At 41.0% G+C, this 17,437-nt stretch overlaps 1 protein-coding gene across 5 annotated transcripts in view; it reads left to right on the forward strand.

Annotated features, from left to right (window-relative positions):
* DLG2 (discs large MAGUK scaffold protein 2) overlaps positions 1-17,437 on the forward strand; it is an 831,288-nt gene that overhangs the window by 195,751 nt on the left and 618,100 nt on the right. The window lies entirely within an intron of this gene.

Here is a 17,437-nt window from a genome sequence, read left to right on the forward strand (position 1 = left end):
GGACATGGTTCATTCTGCAACAACCCAACAGTGGGCCAGGTTTCCCAGAGACACAGTGCAGTCTCCATCCTTGGAATCTTTCTGGACTTAACTGAAAAAAGCCCTGAGCAACCTCTTCTGCCTTCACAGCTAATCCTGCTTTAAGGGGAAGTTTGGACCAAGGGCTGCCTGAGTTCCTTTCCAACATGAATTATCCTGAGATTCTGTGATCTACATTTTTCCTCATTAAATAATGCATGGCATAGAACATTCCTTGCTCCAAGTAAAAACATCCTAGTCTTCTGTCTTCCTTTCTGTACAAAAAAAGAAACATTCTTAGAACTGTCAGTTGAGAAATGTGTCTGCGCTGAAAAATGGCAATATATTGCTTTGTGCAAGATAGCTGAAAGAAATCTCTACAGAAATATCTAGTATCAGGAACGGTCAGTTCATAACTATGTTCTTCTGTCTAAAGATATTTTTTAGGTTTTTCATTAGAACAGAGTAGTGGAAGTTAAAATCAACCCTCCTTTAGATGTTTATAATATAGCCCTCCTTAGAGGATGTTTCTAACCCACCTAATTGCAGAGAAATGCTTTAAAATATGATCCATGTGCATCCTGAGATCTCCAATAAGAGGGACTGATTATGGATGGAGTTTTCACTTCTGCTTAAACTCCTCTTTAGAGTCAAGTTTCAACTTGTTGATACCACTGCATCAAAACCTGCCCAAGAGCAGTTGGTGGGAGACTCCAGATGGGAGTTTCTGGCTGTGATACTCATAATGGATCAGCAGCCACAGTAGTAGATATAATTCTCCCACGGCTCCTGAATCCTGTTCAGCTTCTCCTCTTTATGTTCCTGTGCCAAGATCTGACACAAGCTTCATGATATTCTGGCAGAGATGGGTTTTGCCAGCAGAGAGGGAAGAGAAGACTGCCTGGGACATGGAGGGATAGGTACAGGTGGCAGGAAGGAACAGCTGACAAAGCCTCAGGATGTCAACCTACACTCACATGACTGCACCATAACCTTCAGTTAGAGAAGTTTTGTAAATAGTTCTCTTAATTTAAAGACAGCTCAGGTTTACAGATGTAAAGACCTCCCAGATGGTTCTTATCCAAATATAGGACATGAAGTGGTGAGGAATCCTAGGGGCAACCAGTTTATCCTGGAAAAGTAATTTTTACCAGTAGCCAGAAATCTCATATGGATGTTAGAGGGAGGTTCAGCTGTGGTTTGCCATTCTGCCTTGGTGGTGAGGCATTTTTCCACCTTCTGACTCTTGTTAGTTCTCCAGCATGAGCCTGGTGCGGCCTGACAACTCCAATTTATAGAATAGCACCCTTTAAAGTTAGACAACAATTAATTTCAATCTGTATAGATGCGTGGAATTTTAACACAAATATTTCCCATTCAAACCAAGAGTATCTGTGTTTGTCCCTGGTACATAGATGGAAAATTTGACTGTGCAAGCATCGTTAAACTCTGAGGAGCTGCATAAATGCCTCTTCTTTTGATATTTATTCTCATGTGCTAAATTGTTTAAATCTGTTGTTGCACATAAAGATGCAGCGAGGGAAGAAAAACTAAAGCCATATATTGGTGTTATCACCAGCAATATTCGTCAAAAAATACAAAAGCATATTTTTGTAAGGTACACAGGCAAGCATAAATTGTGTACTAATAGTTCAGCAATTTCTTTATTACTTCTCTGCCACAACTATAAAATAACTTGTATATCAGACGGATGCCAGAAACAAGAACAATTTCAGGTAAACAGCTGTCTAAGTACTCTTCCAGGAAATTTATGTATCTTTAGCTCCTTCCTATGGCTGAAAATGCAATAGTCTAAAACAGACACCACTATTGCATATCCTTAGGAAAAAAGGTATAATTATTGGTTGTGGCTGTCAGTTTATCTTATTCAGAAAAGTGGTTTCCTATTAAAATAATAGAATTTTAGCAATTCTCTAATTCTGTTAATCATCCAGAGTAAAACAAGAATTCATATTCATGGCTGAATGAATTGCTTTCTTTAAACACTGTAATTTTTAATAATACCTGAAGATGAGTTACCTATATTTTAATTTATATATAGATAAATATATATTTTTCACCTCTCCAGAACAATTTTCAGTCATCTGACTTTGATTACTAAGCCTTTGGGGGTGGCATTTTCATCTCACACAGTATAGTACAAATTTAATTTGCAGCAATCACTAAATAAAGGACAGAAAATTGTGATTGAGATTCTTACATTGGCTGGATGTACATGGACATTAACCTTTGAGAAATATAGGAAAATTCATATGTTAGGAAGTGGCAGAAATAAACTGAGGGAGGTATTTATGAGAGGATAAAGATCTTTAAAATTATAATACTGAAACAGAGGTAATAATAACAAAAGCCAAAGACCACAGTCCTGCACATTCCTCTACCTATTTGAGCTCATGGTCAAGTGACATCACATGTCTGTTGAGCATGTGATTGACTGTGTCTGTGCTTTTTTCCTGTGAAAAATGTGAGGCAATTTAATTTCATTTCCAGTAAAAGAGGGGTTTGCCATAGATTAAGAGTAAACATATGGGAGCAATTTATTTGAGGAGAAATCAATTGCTAAATTAAGGTAATTTGTCAATCAACCTGACCCTTGAGTGTTTTCAGGCTAAAACCAGTCACAACAGGGTACTCTGGCAAACTACCTTTGCTGAAGAGGGCACTTGGTGTTTGAATGTCCCAGAACAAGACAAGAGTAATGTCAGAGAATCACAGAATCATAGAACAGGATAGAAGGAAGGAACCTTTAAATGCCATCTAGTCCAACCTTTCTGCAATGTTCAGGGACATCTCTGATTACACCCACTTGTTCAGAGCCCTCTCCATCTTGGTCTTTAATGTTTCCAGGGATGGGGCATCTACCATCTCTCTGAACAAACTGTGCCAGTTCTGCCGCTCTCCTTGTAAAAATCTTTACATCTTACCTAAACTGTGGCTCCTTCAGTTTAAAACCATTACTCTTAGTCCTATGTCATTTTGAGCAAAGGATTAGTGATAAACATCATTCTCTAATCCTGAAGCTTCTGGTTGCCACCTCTCAGCTGCCTGGAAGGACTTGATTGCAATTCTTTCTTATGTATGAGGACCCATTGTGATAAAAATCCAGTGTCAGTGTCTCCATGTATATCTTTAGCTTCCCAGCTAATTCAAAGGGCCTCGTCCTCTGTGCATGTTGCATAATGTAAATTCACTCTTTGACTGGCTTTTGGAGCCAAACAAACATGCTGGGGCATGTCCCATGACATAAAAATTGCTAGAGAAGAAAGTGCACAGTGCACAGCGGAAACTACAGAGTTGTCCAGCACAATCCCAGGATGTTTAGTATCCTCAGACACCCACAGAAGAAACACAGATTTCCAGTGTCATGGAAACCTGCAGAAGATCAGACAGCTACAGAAGCTGAACTGGGTAGTGCCACTGACCTCTTGGCCCTGGTACAGTGGAAGCTGTGGGAGAGGTAAACTCAAGGCAGGAACGTCATGTCTGGTCACTCTGACTGCTCTGGAGAGAGAGAATGTAACAAGGACATTGCTAATGCAAAAGAATGTAACGACGACCTAAAACCAAAAAGATGGCGTTCCTACGGGAACTGGGGCAAAGGGGTCCCAGGAGAAAATTTTGCATGGAACTTAGAGCACCATAATATGAGTGAGTTGTGTAATAAACTGGCTTTGCTAGTATAGCATGGTCCATGCCTCTCAATCCCTGCAGAAACCCAGGAACAAGTGCTGTGGATGTGGCCTGTGTGAGTTGCAGGGGAAGAGCCCTGAAGAGATTTCCTTATGAAGTGTGCTGAATTTCTTGGCCTGTGTTGGATGCAGTTGGACATAAATTTTGTGTAAGCATCTAGAGCATGTCTAGAAATTATAAACTTAACCACAATCTTTTTTCATTGTCCAGACACTGAGTCTCACCTTGATTTAATTACTTAAGAATTTATCAGGATTCTTTAATTTCTACCTAGACCCATTGTCTAGGCCAATACCTGGTAGCAAAAAGTGATGACAATCATAATTCAGAAATATCTTAAGAACCTTCTGGGTGACCACAAGTCCATCAGTTCTTCTGTTGATTTTTTTTCCTCAATTTTAGAGTGTTTAATTTCCATCATTCCTTAAATGACTTTCATGGTTACCTATTCCATAACAATACATTAAATACAGGAAAAGAGGACATAAAATTTTCTCATTATTCCCATAAAGGAATTATTTACTTAACTGAAAAAAATGTAGTTGACACTCTAAGTAATGCTGTTCTTGAGAATCAACTCTAATCTCCACTATGAAGCGATAAATGAGTGCTAAAGGCTAAGTAGATTATGCTAGGAAAGTCTCCTTGAAAGTCATTTAACAGCTAATCATATGTTAAGGTCAAACATTTCCAGTTTCTCATGGCAGAAAAGCAGGCATCCTGCCTGATTTTCCTATTCTGAAACAATTTTAGGAGTATATCCAAATTGAAAGGATTCTGCAAATGTCCCCTCAGAAATAACCCTTCTCTGACATTTTGCCTGATTTTGATTTTATCTCAATTTGATTTGGCCAGTATCTGCCCCAAGGACAACAGAGACCTCACATATTTGGGAAAAATAGGGTACATTGTTTTCTTTTTGCTTGGCTCACATAAAAGCCTGACTATGGTGCCTGCTCTGCCCCAAAACAATTTTGCTACATGGTTGAGGGGGAAAGAGCACGGAGCTCTGGAACACACGTGGGCTATGTTCAGTCTCAAGTTCAGTTCATCTTCATTTCTTCAGTCTCTTTAAGCTCTGTACTAAAGATCATCCTAACAACACTTACTGCATTTTAATGTGAAGACGATCTAGGATAACTGTCCTGAAAATTTTAAGCAGCTCCATGAGGGAAGTCTACAGTCAGAGCAAGTGATTTGGGCAGTCATAGAGGCGTGGCTGGCACAACCTGTTTTCCATTTAAGCTCACTTTTCCACACTCTATAGTCATGCCTCAGGGGAATCATATTTCATAACGAGAAGCTGAACACTATAAAAGAGTGTGATTGCATCATGATCTGTCTTGAAACCTATATTTTGTCTTCTGGTGAATGAAAGCGCTTTCCTTCCAGAGTGGAAAGGAGCGCATGAATGTAGGCAAAGATGATGACTCACAGCTGTAAAATCTCTCACATGCGTAACATTCATGAGCATGAAGACCTGACTGCAGTCAGCATGTGGCTTCAGTTGTTGTAGGTGTGTAGAAGCCAGCTGGGGCACTGATAGTGCTTTTTCCAAGGCAGCCCAGCAGTGAGCACAGGCTGTAAAACCTGCTCAAGCAGCAGTGCAAGGCTTTGGGTGGCCAGCCCTTACTGGGTAATGGTTCCCATGTCTATATTGTTCACTGTACTTTCTCTTAAGCCAGTTTATATCCCCATTTTTTTTTTATTTGCACTGTAATCCTGACTGGTACAGCTATATTTTCTAAGGTTTTGTTAAAATATGTATTTGAGAAGTACTTTGGTCTAAACATTGCACAGGTAAGAATGAAAAGAGATCGTGACTTTGCAGAGCTGTGAAGTGGGGCAGGTCAACAACAGGGGAAAGGGAGAGAATGGGAGAAGGATAATACTTCATTCCTTTTAACAGCAAATGATGAAAATATTCACCCATTTTCCAGATGAAGGAAGGAAATTGGCAGTTTTCACATTACAGGAAGCTTTTAAAATGACATATTTAATCAGTAAAGTGACCTTAGAAATCTGAAAAGTAAGAGAGGCATCCTCTGTCTTTGCTGAGGTAGAGGAAGGAGCTGGAAGAGCCTGCCAGGATTAGTGAGGATCAAACAAGCCATTCCAGACAGCTGGGTTGTTGTGTAAAACCACATTAAACCACACGGACTTTCCTGTCACACCATGAGCTGGTCAAGGCAGCGATGCTTGCTTATGTATTTGTTTATTTATTCAATTTACAAGGCACTTTGGTCAGCACACTCCCTTAGGGCACGCATAATAAAAACAGTACATCAATTAAATAGCAATGCTTGCAGCATTGACAGAGTGCCTAACGAAGGACTTTGAATTCCTTCAGGCCTGTCCCTTTGGGGAATACTCAGCTTGTAGTTCTCACACATCTGGAAGGTTTGGAGGAAAAAACAGGCTGCCTGAATACATGGATGTACCTTGAAGCACAATTTGAAGGACAGCAGGAGCTTCAGCTGTTGTCTTATTGCTGTAAGGGAAGAGAATTCTCCAGTTTGGAGCCCTGCATGAGAGAAACCTGAGATTTTTAAAGCTATTTATGTACTACAATCACAAGTAGGCCCTAGTGGGTGTTCTTACTTGCCCTGTTTTTAATTTTAATTTCAAACTTGTTCAGCCTACAAGGGAAAATCCCATGAGGTACCTGAATGCATCTATCTAACTAAAAATCTGGGCCTGGTTTGAGTACTGCTACAGCATCCACAGCCTGGCAGAGGGGCACCCTCTGAGGTATGTTTTATAGCTGTTTGGTCAAGCACACTAAGAGCTAAAGGTGTGATGTTTATTAAGGGTCTACAATAGAACAAAAATATGGCCTGAAGAGAATAAAGAGCAAACCAAACAAACCTCTTGTACCTCTCAGTTAATACCAGCTCCCAGCCATGTGGCATGTCCCACATGTCCCGGCTTCCTACCTGCTTTCCTCATTGTCTCCATTTTATAGAGTGGCCAGTGGCCATGGAAGGATAAACTCAGGACAACTGTTCTGTTTTGCTAATGTCAGTTCTTTTAGGGTGGTGATGCATCCAGACAGGGTGTCCCATCTTGTCCTTCAGGTCATGCAGACTAAGTGGTCCTGGACAAGGAAAGTTTTATTTTCCTTTTCAGACCCTGACTCTCTGCCAGCAGGTCCACAGGAATCCATGGGGAAGCCACAGCCTGTCTAGATGCATGAAAAGAAGCAGACAGACAAAATCTGATTAAACCTGACTCTAGACTTTTCTTCACAGATATCTTTAGTAATAAAAGACACCAATATCCTAAGGATTGGTGGTTTGTTGTGCCTGCTTTATCGCATTTCCAACTTGAAATACCCCTGGGGCTGGCTTTTAAAAGCAGATGTTCACTCTTATTTACAAGCAGAATACAGATGTTATGCGTGTCAGATTCAGATGAACCTATAGATGCACCAACAAAATCAGGCCAAGAGACTTTTGGTCCAGGCACCCTAAAATCACGGGCTACTTCTGCAGCAGGTGACATTATCTCAGCTTATTTTCTGGACCTGTAAATCTTGACAGGTGATGTTTATTTGCTGAAAGGGTGTTTTCAAAGATCAATTAGCTAATGCCTATAAAGTGCTCTGCAGAGAGCCAGTACAACCACTGCTGGGGCATAGCACTCCCCTTCCTTGCCAGGCTCAGTGGGAGCACTGTTGCTTTAAAAAGGGAGCTTGTCCAAGCTCTCCTCCTCCACTGGATCTAAGATGGATGCTCCTGCTGCAGCAGAGCCTGTGAGCAGACTTTGCCCAGCCTGCTTTTTTTGTTTTTCCTGGAAGCTTGCTCCAGACAAGTCAGCTGCACTGCAGACTGAGCAGAAGCAGGAGGGCAGCTCTCCCCAGGTAAGCTACCACTGCCCCAAAGCTGCTCATTCCCACACCTGGATGGGGCAGCACCAAGGATGCTGCCATCCTGAGAATTATGGTCTTCTCCGTCCGTCTGTCTGGCTGACTCACAACAGCTCTCAGCCAGGCAAGAGTCAAACAGCTCTGGTCCTGGGCTCTCTTGCACTCCTTTCCTGGGTGACTGGCATGAATTTAGTTACGAGGAGGACAGGGAGGTTCCTGATCCAAAACCAAAGCTGAGCTTGTGCCTGTTCCTTTGTGTTAGCATCACCTCTATGGAGGCACTTCTGAATGTGCCTGCAGCGGCACCATGGTCTTGGGGCCATGCTGTGCCTGGCAGCAGCCCCTTCAACCTGTGCTGGATAAGGAGATGGTCTTCAGTCACCACACAGAGCTGGGGCTGGCTCAGGAGGGTTCTGCAGGCTCTCGTAGGCCTGCAGTCACTGGGAGCAGTTTGAGCTCTGTTGGCTCCTTTCCCTCAGAAACGCATTGATTTTCCACTAAGCTCCTCATCTCTGAGGCATTAAAAATGTCATCTGTAGAGGGCTGTGTGCTGGGCCCTCCAATAACTTTCTTAAGTTTGCCTTTATTTCACCTTATTATTCCCATGGACTCTTTGGAGGACACATTTCCTTTGTATAACATTATTTTAAGAAGGTCTTTCCTTTCCCCTTCCCCAGGGTGGTAGAGCATTGGAGGTAGGAGACATTCCCAACCAACACCAAGTTGGAGGTGTGCTTAATGTCTTCTATTTAGAGAACTGTTCCCTTTGGCCAGCAGTGACAGACCTTGCTTGTACCCTCTAGCCCCAGGGACAGAGAGTGTTTGGGCAGTGCTGTCAGGTTGAAAAGTCCCTGCCCTGTCTTTAAAAGGCATTCTAGAAAGAGACAGGCACTGTAAAGGGACAGCGGTCAGTGAAGGATTGTTTTCACTAGCCCTGTGCTTCTCCCTGGACATGCCCCAGCAAAGAGGGTCAAGCCAGAACTGTGAGCACCAAGGGAGCTGTGACTGAGAGTGCCAGGTCCAGAAGCTCCCATGAATGAGATCATTGATAAGATTCCCAGGCAACCCAGAATTAGACTTGCTTCTCCTCCATCTGGTATTTTGGGAGCCATGTGGTTTGCAGCTCGTATTCAAGGCCATGACAATGGGCATCCGCCCATGGAGGTAGAGAGAAGCTGCTGTCTCTGCCACACACAAAAGCAGCACCCTTCCAGCTTTCTCTGGGGAACCTTTTCTTTTCCTACTGTGAAGAGCTGGTCAGGTTACAGAGAGAGACGCACAGGAACTTTTGAGAGAAGAAATAGTCTTTCAGAAATATTTTTCCTCAGCCAGGTAGCACCTCTGTTTGGGTTGGAGTCAAGGACAGCTCTCTCTACAAAAAGGCAATGGTGGGCATTGATTTTTCCTTGTTGACAGTGGTTGTTTCCCAAATGTGGGGTGGATATATTTAATAATAGAGGGATCTGCAGCCTCTGTTCCCCTAAGTACACCTAAGGGGATCCTGTGTGTCCACTGTGTCCAGAGGCAAGATCCATGGTCTGTCCTTACCATGGTGAGGTTAGAAATGCTAGCAAACAGAGAGCCAAAGTAGATGATGTCATATAGATGTTTTTGCTACAATTTTTGTGGGAAACTTGATATGCAGTTGTGGTCACAGCTAAATTCTATTTCTTATTTGTGATTTTTTTCTTGGGTTTGTTTTTTTTTTTTTTTCCAAGGAATGAGAATTTCATAGCTGAAAAACCATTAAATGCCAAAAGCTGTGAGGATAGTGGCACTTGCCAGAAATGAGAACAGAATTTCCTGTTGCAAGAATCTGAAGGAAATCACTGACAATCTTCCTGACTGCTGAAAAAAATGCTTACTTTTGATGGCAACTGGCAAGTTGGATACATTTATATGTAGGAAAAAAAATTGTAAAAAACAAAAAAAAATTTCGAAGTTCAAACATCTGGTAATCAGAACCTCCTCCTCTATATGTCAGGGAGAATTTCTGAGTAAAATTTCGCAGAGGAACCCAAAGGTGTTCTCCTGTTTCTAGCATGTGTGGTGGCAGCTTGGGTTCAACTCTAGCATGAAAGGTGTATCTGCTTCTCCCAGCCAGAGTGCCTGCACCCTTAGCCAGAGCAAATCATGAACACTAAAATAAGGAGTAAATAATGTAAGGCTTTAAATGATAGGACTTAAATTTAGGCCTGGTCCACTTATTTTGTATTTATTTATTTATTTGTGACTGCAATTTTAGCTCAGTTGAAGGATGTTTTACAATCAGAATTACAGATATTCTTTCAAAACGCTAGTAATGTGGAAAATTCACTTCTCCAAAGTGTCAAATAACCTGACCCTCTCACAAATTCTGATGTATCATCAGTTTTATTTTTACTTCTGCTTTCATCAAGCAGTTTTCCATTATGCTTATTATTTCTCTCTAAATAGTAGTACCATATGACACAAGAAATAGAGGCTGGGTTCCGGTGGTTCCTCTCTGAGGCTGCCAGCAGCAGTCTGAAAGTCTCACTCAGTACAAGAGATGGTCATAGAGGCACTGGTTTTCCACCAAAAGCCAGTTATGGGAACCACGTTTGAAAATTAATCCAGGGCCTTACAAAATACTTCCAGGAAATGGTCAAGGTAATAGTAATGGGTTTTTACTTGTGGGGTTTTTTGGGGGTTATTAATTTGGTTTCAGTTTTGTGGGGTTTTTTTTGGTGATTTTTTAAATTTAGATCATTAAAGGATTTCACACATGACTCTTAGAAGATAGATTCTTTACTTGCCATCAGCTGGGTATAGTCCCTTTCAACTTCCCATCTTTGTGGGCCATTGATGATTACCAACATTTTAATTCTGTGTGATCCAAAGGCAGTGAAGTCTAAGTAGTGCATGTGTCCCCTCAGAAACCAGTGATACATTTCTTGAAAGTAGATTTCCCCTTTGAAACTCTTTGGTGATGCAACACTGTGCCCCAGGTAGTCTAAATCCCAGGAAGAATTTCTTCCAAGTGCTTTTTTATTGAAGTCCATACCCTGAGCACACCAGAAATTATCAGAAGAATGTCATATATAAAGCTTAACATAAATAAATGGCCTGAAAGCAATAATATGAAGTACCAATATTAAGTGTTGCATGTAGTAAGTGATATCCAATTGCACGAATACCAAATGTCTATTGATTGGCCAGGAAACAGGGAAAGGTGTAATGGTGTAGAAATGTATCCCAGAGTGAGTCTCAGGGAAAAATGAAAGGCTGTTGCAAAGCTAAGGTAAAAAACTTGGACCATATTTAGAGAAATACTGTAAACGAGAGGTGGGAGGAATTATTCTGCAGGGCAGTGTCACCATTTGGGTGCACACTTTGAGAGGGACAGGGAGATTTTAGAGGAAAACATCAAGGGCAGTAGGGGTTTTATAGTGTCTGAGCTATAGTGAAATTTGAAAGAATTAAGTAGAACAAGTTGGGATAATCAATGATCATTTTCAAATATATCGAAGCTGTTTTTGTAAGAATGGCAGAGATCTATTAAGCTACAACTTTTCATAATGGAAAAGAGACCAGTTAGACAGGATGCACAACTCGTTTATAAAGTCATGAGTGACATAGAGAGGACGAATAGAAGTTAACTGTTCCTTGTTCCTCCCATTGCAACATTTTGAGAAAGCTCGTCAACATATCAGGGCCAAGATTCAGAATAAATTAAAAAGATAGAATTGGAAGGTCAGAAAAAAACTTCACATCAATGGATGTTATGTAAGTGGAATGAATTTGGGGGAGGCAGGAAAACTAATGGAGAATTCCTACCAATTTCTACTCTTTCTTACTGAGGGAGTCCTGCTTGCACCCAGGATGTGAGTGCAGAGCTGGTGACCACAAGGAGAGGTCTGTGGCCAAGCTGACACTTCCACTCAATGCACAAAGCAAAGATGTGTGTGGTGCAGTAACTTCAGTGCACATTGACAAGCAGAGCTAGCCAGTTTAGTGATAGCCACACAACACAAAATTTCCTGTAGACTAACCCTGCTTTTGTCCCAGCACACTGGGTAAATAGTGCAGCTCTTAGTCCTTGGTGAGTTCCAGCACGTGGTTGTTAAATGGATCATTTAAAGTCTTTTAGGTGCATGTGTATTACACTATTAAAAACTTGAAGGAATTAGTAGGCCTACATAGTGACATTAAAGTAAGGCATATATTTTCTAAATATTCTGTGTTCATGTTTCCACTCAGTGCCAGCAGGATCAGGCCTTTATTTCTCTTTAATTTGTCACAGACAACCTTAAAATGGTAATACAAGATATAAATAGGAATCTTCAGATAAGTGGAGCTGTTTTGTATCTGTTGAGGACTGTCAGCAATATGCTTGCTTTTTTCTTTCAAGCTGAAATTTAATTGGTGCTTTTTTTCTCCCCTATGTCATATTTTTGTTTAAAATTTATACCTGGCTGGAGAAGTTACTTAAAATTACATGCAGTTGGTGACTTTGTAAATGATTTAACAGATCAAAATTATTTTCATAAATAATTCAGACAGTTTTTCACTAGTTACAAATGTAGAACTATGCAGGGAATGTGGCTCTTTATAATGTGTAAACACTTATGAACATGAGTACTTTCTGTAAGAGCATTCCCATTAACTTAAAAATCACTGTTATAGGACGGCATACTTAGAGATATGGGCATTTAATTGGAAAGCATTAATTCCATCTTCAGGTAGGAGATTGAGTCATGTTTTCCAAGCTGCCTACCACATGTGAATTCTTGATGGATAGGTTTTTTCCAGAGCATCCAATCTATCCTCTACCTTTCTCTCTGCCTTCATGCTCCGATTGCAAGGTGCTTGAGGACAACTTTCTATCCCCTTGTCCCTGTCATCTCTAGGTGAAGTGAACCAGCAGGGTCTGCTGTTGGCAGGAACCAACTCGAAACTCATCCTTGTCTCCATACAGTGATTTGTAAAAATGAGATCAGCTCTCACAAGCCACTGTGTTAGATGGAGCAGATGCTGCTCATGATAGTGTAATAGGTGGGTCCCAGCAGTCCCAATGACGTCTCAAAGTGGCAAATCTGTTTCTAAACTGCTGTCCCTGGAGCTCTCTGTTCCATCTCCACCCCAGTGGTCCTATCCATCTCCTCCTCATGGCAGGACCAGCCCAGACCTTATCAGCTCCTTGAGCCTTTTGGACGCTCCAAAAAAAAAAAAGTTGTCTTATCCCTGTTCTAAAAGTTCACATGAAAATTAAATCTCGTATTAGCCCTTGGAACGAGTTCAAACACAGTTTTGCATGAGGTGTAGGCAGATCACAAATTAGCAGCTCTTGAGCAGGTATCTGGTGACTATGGGGTCTTTTCTGGGCAGACTTCAATGATATGTGCTCACAGCCCAGGAGGTGGGACCATATCCTGGGCTGGAGCAAGGGAAATGTGGCCAGCAGGTTGAGAAAGGTGATTTTCCCCAGCTACTCCACTGTGGTGAGTGAGACTCTCCTTGGAGTCCTACATCCAGCTCTGGGATTCCTAGTGAAGGAAAGGCATGGACCCGTTGGAGCAAGTGCAAAAGTGATCAGAGGGTTGGGATCTCTCTCCTATGAGGAAAAGCTGAGAGTCTAGATTGTTCAGTCTGGAGGAGAGAAGGCTCTGTGCTGCTGCTTTTTGGTACTTAAAGAGGCCTGTATGAAATATGGGAACAGAAGTCTTCTCAGGTTCTGTTGTGATAGAACAAGGGCCAATGGTTTGAAATGAAAGGACACTATATTTAGACTAGATATAAGGAATTTTTGTTTTCCAGTGAGGGTGATGAAACACAGGAAGATGTTGCCCAGAAAAGTGGTGGATGTCCCATCCTTGGAAACATCCTGAGCTAGGTTGAACAGGGCTTGGAGTAACTTGACCTAGTTGAAAACATCCCTGCTTGGTTGAAGGAGGGTTGAACTGCATGTCCATTAAAAGTTGCTTCCAACCCAAACCATTCTATTATTACTGTTCCAGAGGGAGATGGATTTTCAGGCAAACTAAGCCCAGGCTTCTGATACTCACCAATAAACAAAAATCAGCAAAATGAAGTGGATGTATATTTTTGTATACGTCTCCAAATTACCAGCTCACAGAAAGTGTAGACATAGCTGAGGTCCTTGAAGCACCCTAAGTGGAGCCTCTCCAAAGACAGAACAGCTGTAAAGGCTTTGGTTTAGACTGAGGTGTGAGACTGTTTTGTTCTTAAGGAAGATGTGAGACAGTTGTGTGCAATCATTTCTATTTTAATGGGGGATCTTTCAAGTTTGTTTTATATTTACTTTCTCTGTTTCCCTTTGTATGTGCTGCCTGTGGTGCAACAAGCCTTTTTGCTTTTTCTTTTATCTGATTCATTGAGAAGACAACTTCTCTTTAATCACTGTCAGAGACAGGTTTTGTTTTTAAGAGGCTTGATTAGTATTCAGGGACTTCAGAGAACAGCAAAGAAGATGGTTTTGAATTCTAACATAAGATTAGAAGCAAGTTAATAATCACATACCTTGGCCAAGGGTTTATAGATCATCATGAATTTTTCATATCTAATGGATGTTTTAAGGGTTAATGGAATTTTTAATGGTATAACAATGGAACAAAAAGTTGAGTAGTGAAATCAAGGAAGGGGAATGCATAAATCTATACCATAGTAACCAAAACTTAAGCAATCTTCTCAACAGGAACAGCAGAGAATTAAGACATCCTAGAATTAAACATCAAAGGATAGCCAAAGGTGAATACCTAAAAAATTATTTGTAACTCTCCATGTCTTTTTTTTTGCTTATATTGGTCTTCTTTCTCTCATGATATGTAAGGTCCAAAGCTAAGCATTACTGTTTGAAATAGCTCCAGTACAGGAGGAAATATATACACATTGAGCAAGGAAATACCATGCAAACATGATCATAATACTTCCTGAAATGCAACTCAGTTGCAAGTTAATTCATCCATTTCCACAAAACTCTGCACTATGAAAGGCAGACAGACATCTTTGGAAAACCTAGAGCTGAAATGTTGGCAGCATCCAGAGGGGCTGGTAGAGCAGGAGAGGTCTTATCAGACTGGCTGTGAGCAAGTGGCTGGATCAATGCACTCAAGCCCAAAGAAGGCTGGAGGGCTCAAAAAAACTGATCCATGGACTTTTCATAGAGTAACACCCACAATTTGTGTTCTTCTGCATATTCTTTAGTACAAAAAGGTGGACATAGATTTTCCAAGAATCCTTGCTCCTGCAGTATGACTGTGATTTAAATGCCTTTCCTGGCAAATGGCAATATACTTGTCTGTGTGATGAGTGCTGTTGGAAAAAAAAGAAAAGACAGAGAAGGATCTCTGAGCAAATGTTTTCTTTTGGCATTTTTCTGTATGTGATTTTCACTTAATGGAAATGAATGTCTTGGCCAATTGCGACATGAGTTATTATTCAAATCTGTCACTGGAATAAATCTTCCTTTTCTGAGGTTTTCCCAAATGACTGTGTGTCAGGTAACTGTTTTTCACTTGAAAGCAACGATTAGCTCAAGTGTGAAGGGATGAATTTCGTGCCTTGCAAAATACTAGGGTGCTTGCTGTTTGGTGCATCTTAACACTGAAATGAAATCACAGGTGAAACCTGTTCTGGTTGAAAATCTGCAATAGTGGCAGGGGCTGGGGAAAAGAAATGGGAATTTTAATGAGCAGATATGTCCTCTCTTTTGAAAACATGAGCCAGCTGAATGCAGTAAGATCCAAATGGTCCAAGAGGCTAACTGGCTGATTCTTTCCATTCTTTGAAATTGGAATTTGGAATTAAATGCAGGTGATTTTAATTAGGCCATATGCATATTAATCAGAAATCACATTTGTGTGCTTGAGTTTGGTTTTCAATCAGGACATCGTGTTTAAAACATTGAGAAGTACAGATGTGATGCATCCTTCTCTTCAAAATGCTAATGATTGGTACAGATTAGGAATTACTGATCACTGAAATTGCTAAGATGGGTGGCTATTGGAAGTGCCAAAATAGTTTAATAGCACAGATTTCAGACATTTCATAGTAGTGTCTCCTAAAAATATTGCCATGCCACCCCCATCCCAAATTAATGCTTCTAAGGCCAGTGATGTAGTGTGCTCACACCTTAAGGTAGCACTGTGATTCATGTTTTAATGATAGTGGCTGCTGGCTGTAACTATGGAATGTATTGTCATGGAAACTACGCTTTTCTATATTTACACCAGTGCTGGTTATGCGAGAGACAGTGCTTGAAAGAAAAATCTGTATAATATATAGCTTAATAACCAGACAGGCAAGCTAGGAATAAACAGATCAAAGATTCAGCAATGTTACAGCTGCTGTTTGTCACCACAGTGCTTTTCTAAACAGGCTCCGTCACTGTTGAGAGAAGTGCTGCTGCTATGTCACTTTGGGCTCATGGGTCACACAAACTCAGGTGATTGCACAGCTGACTGAAGGGCATCCATGCAGTGAGCTCCCATGGCACACGGGCTCATGTCCAGGCTGGTCGGGAGAGAAGTGTGAGCTGAGTGAATTGAGGACAATAGTTTGTAAGAGCTTGTTATTTGAAAAAAAGAAATCTTCAGAAATGGAACTGGGTTGTAGCTCTGACTGTGGAGCACCTCCATCTGCCACTTCCATCTAGAAACTGCTGTAATTTTACTGAGCCTGGGCTCTTGCGAGTGCTAAGTTCAAAACAGAGTGAGAAACAATAATCGGAAAACATTATTCCAAGCTGGAATTTAGCTGCACACCAAAATTGGATAAAAATAAATTTATTGTGTGGTGCAACAGTAGGAGCAAAGACGAAGAAATTGGTTGTTTTATGGCATTGAACTTTGCAAAGCAAGGGTAAATTATCCTGATGAAATTCTACTTAAAGTATGGATATATGCATACATGCAACACACACATGCATGTTATCTATCCTTATATAAGCGCACTATATAAAATCTTAGTAGAACAGGGTGCCTAAGTTAGGGTCTGCAGCATCAGGCATCTTTATAAAAAAAATCCTGTGCTATTCATCCTCTTGTACTGCTTGATCTGGCTTCACACCGGGACCTCCATTTGCCATTTTCTCTGTTCTGTTGTATAACAAATTTCTACTTCGGGTTTGTTACAGAAAACTGTTTCAGTTGTGACTTAAGAACTCACTTGCAATTGCCAGGGAGACAAGCTGCTCTCATTTCTTTAGAAAGAGTTTCTAATTTGATGGGCAGAGCTTAGTGAGTCACAGAAAAGCAGGGTCAGGGCACTGTGGAACAACTGCTTGGTTTACTCTGCTATCAGCTGTGAAATCATTAAGGACATCACTTTACTTTCCATGTCATGGCCTTTTCATTTTGTATTTGTGTCTGCCAGGACCAAACCTAAACCTGGAGGATAAATTAATCCAACTTTTGATATAAATAATCCTCTTAAAAAACACAGCTCGTGATTTGTTCATCCAAGTGCTTTATTATGCATTTTCAGCGGGTGTTGCTTTAACTGAAGGAGCAGCGACAGCTGTAACAGAATCCCAAACTTCTTGTTTAATTATTGCTTTCTGGTTTACGGCAAGATGTTTGCAGGTTGCAGGATAGCAGTACTAGCTGGAGACAGTTACATTGCCTCCAAAGCAGAGTTTAAAGAGGCTTGACTTTTTAGCTTCATGCTGGTGCATTTTCCGTGTAACTTCATATCTTTATTCAGTGTCTCCTGCAATCCTTCAACCTGTCTATTTGTAAATTTGTGCCTGGAGAAAGCTCCCATGTGGCAAGCCAGGATTGGATAAATGTTGCTTGTATTTCTCTTATTACAAACTCCCAGCATCTGTGATTTTCAGCTCTGAGTACAGTTTGTTTCCTG

Source organism: Haemorhous mexicanus, chromosome 2 (assembly GCF_027477595.1).
Source record: "Haemorhous mexicanus isolate bHaeMex1 chromosome 2, bHaeMex1.pri, whole genome shotgun sequence".
NCBI lineage: Eukaryota > Metazoa > Chordata > Aves > Passeriformes > Fringillidae > Haemorhous > Haemorhous mexicanus.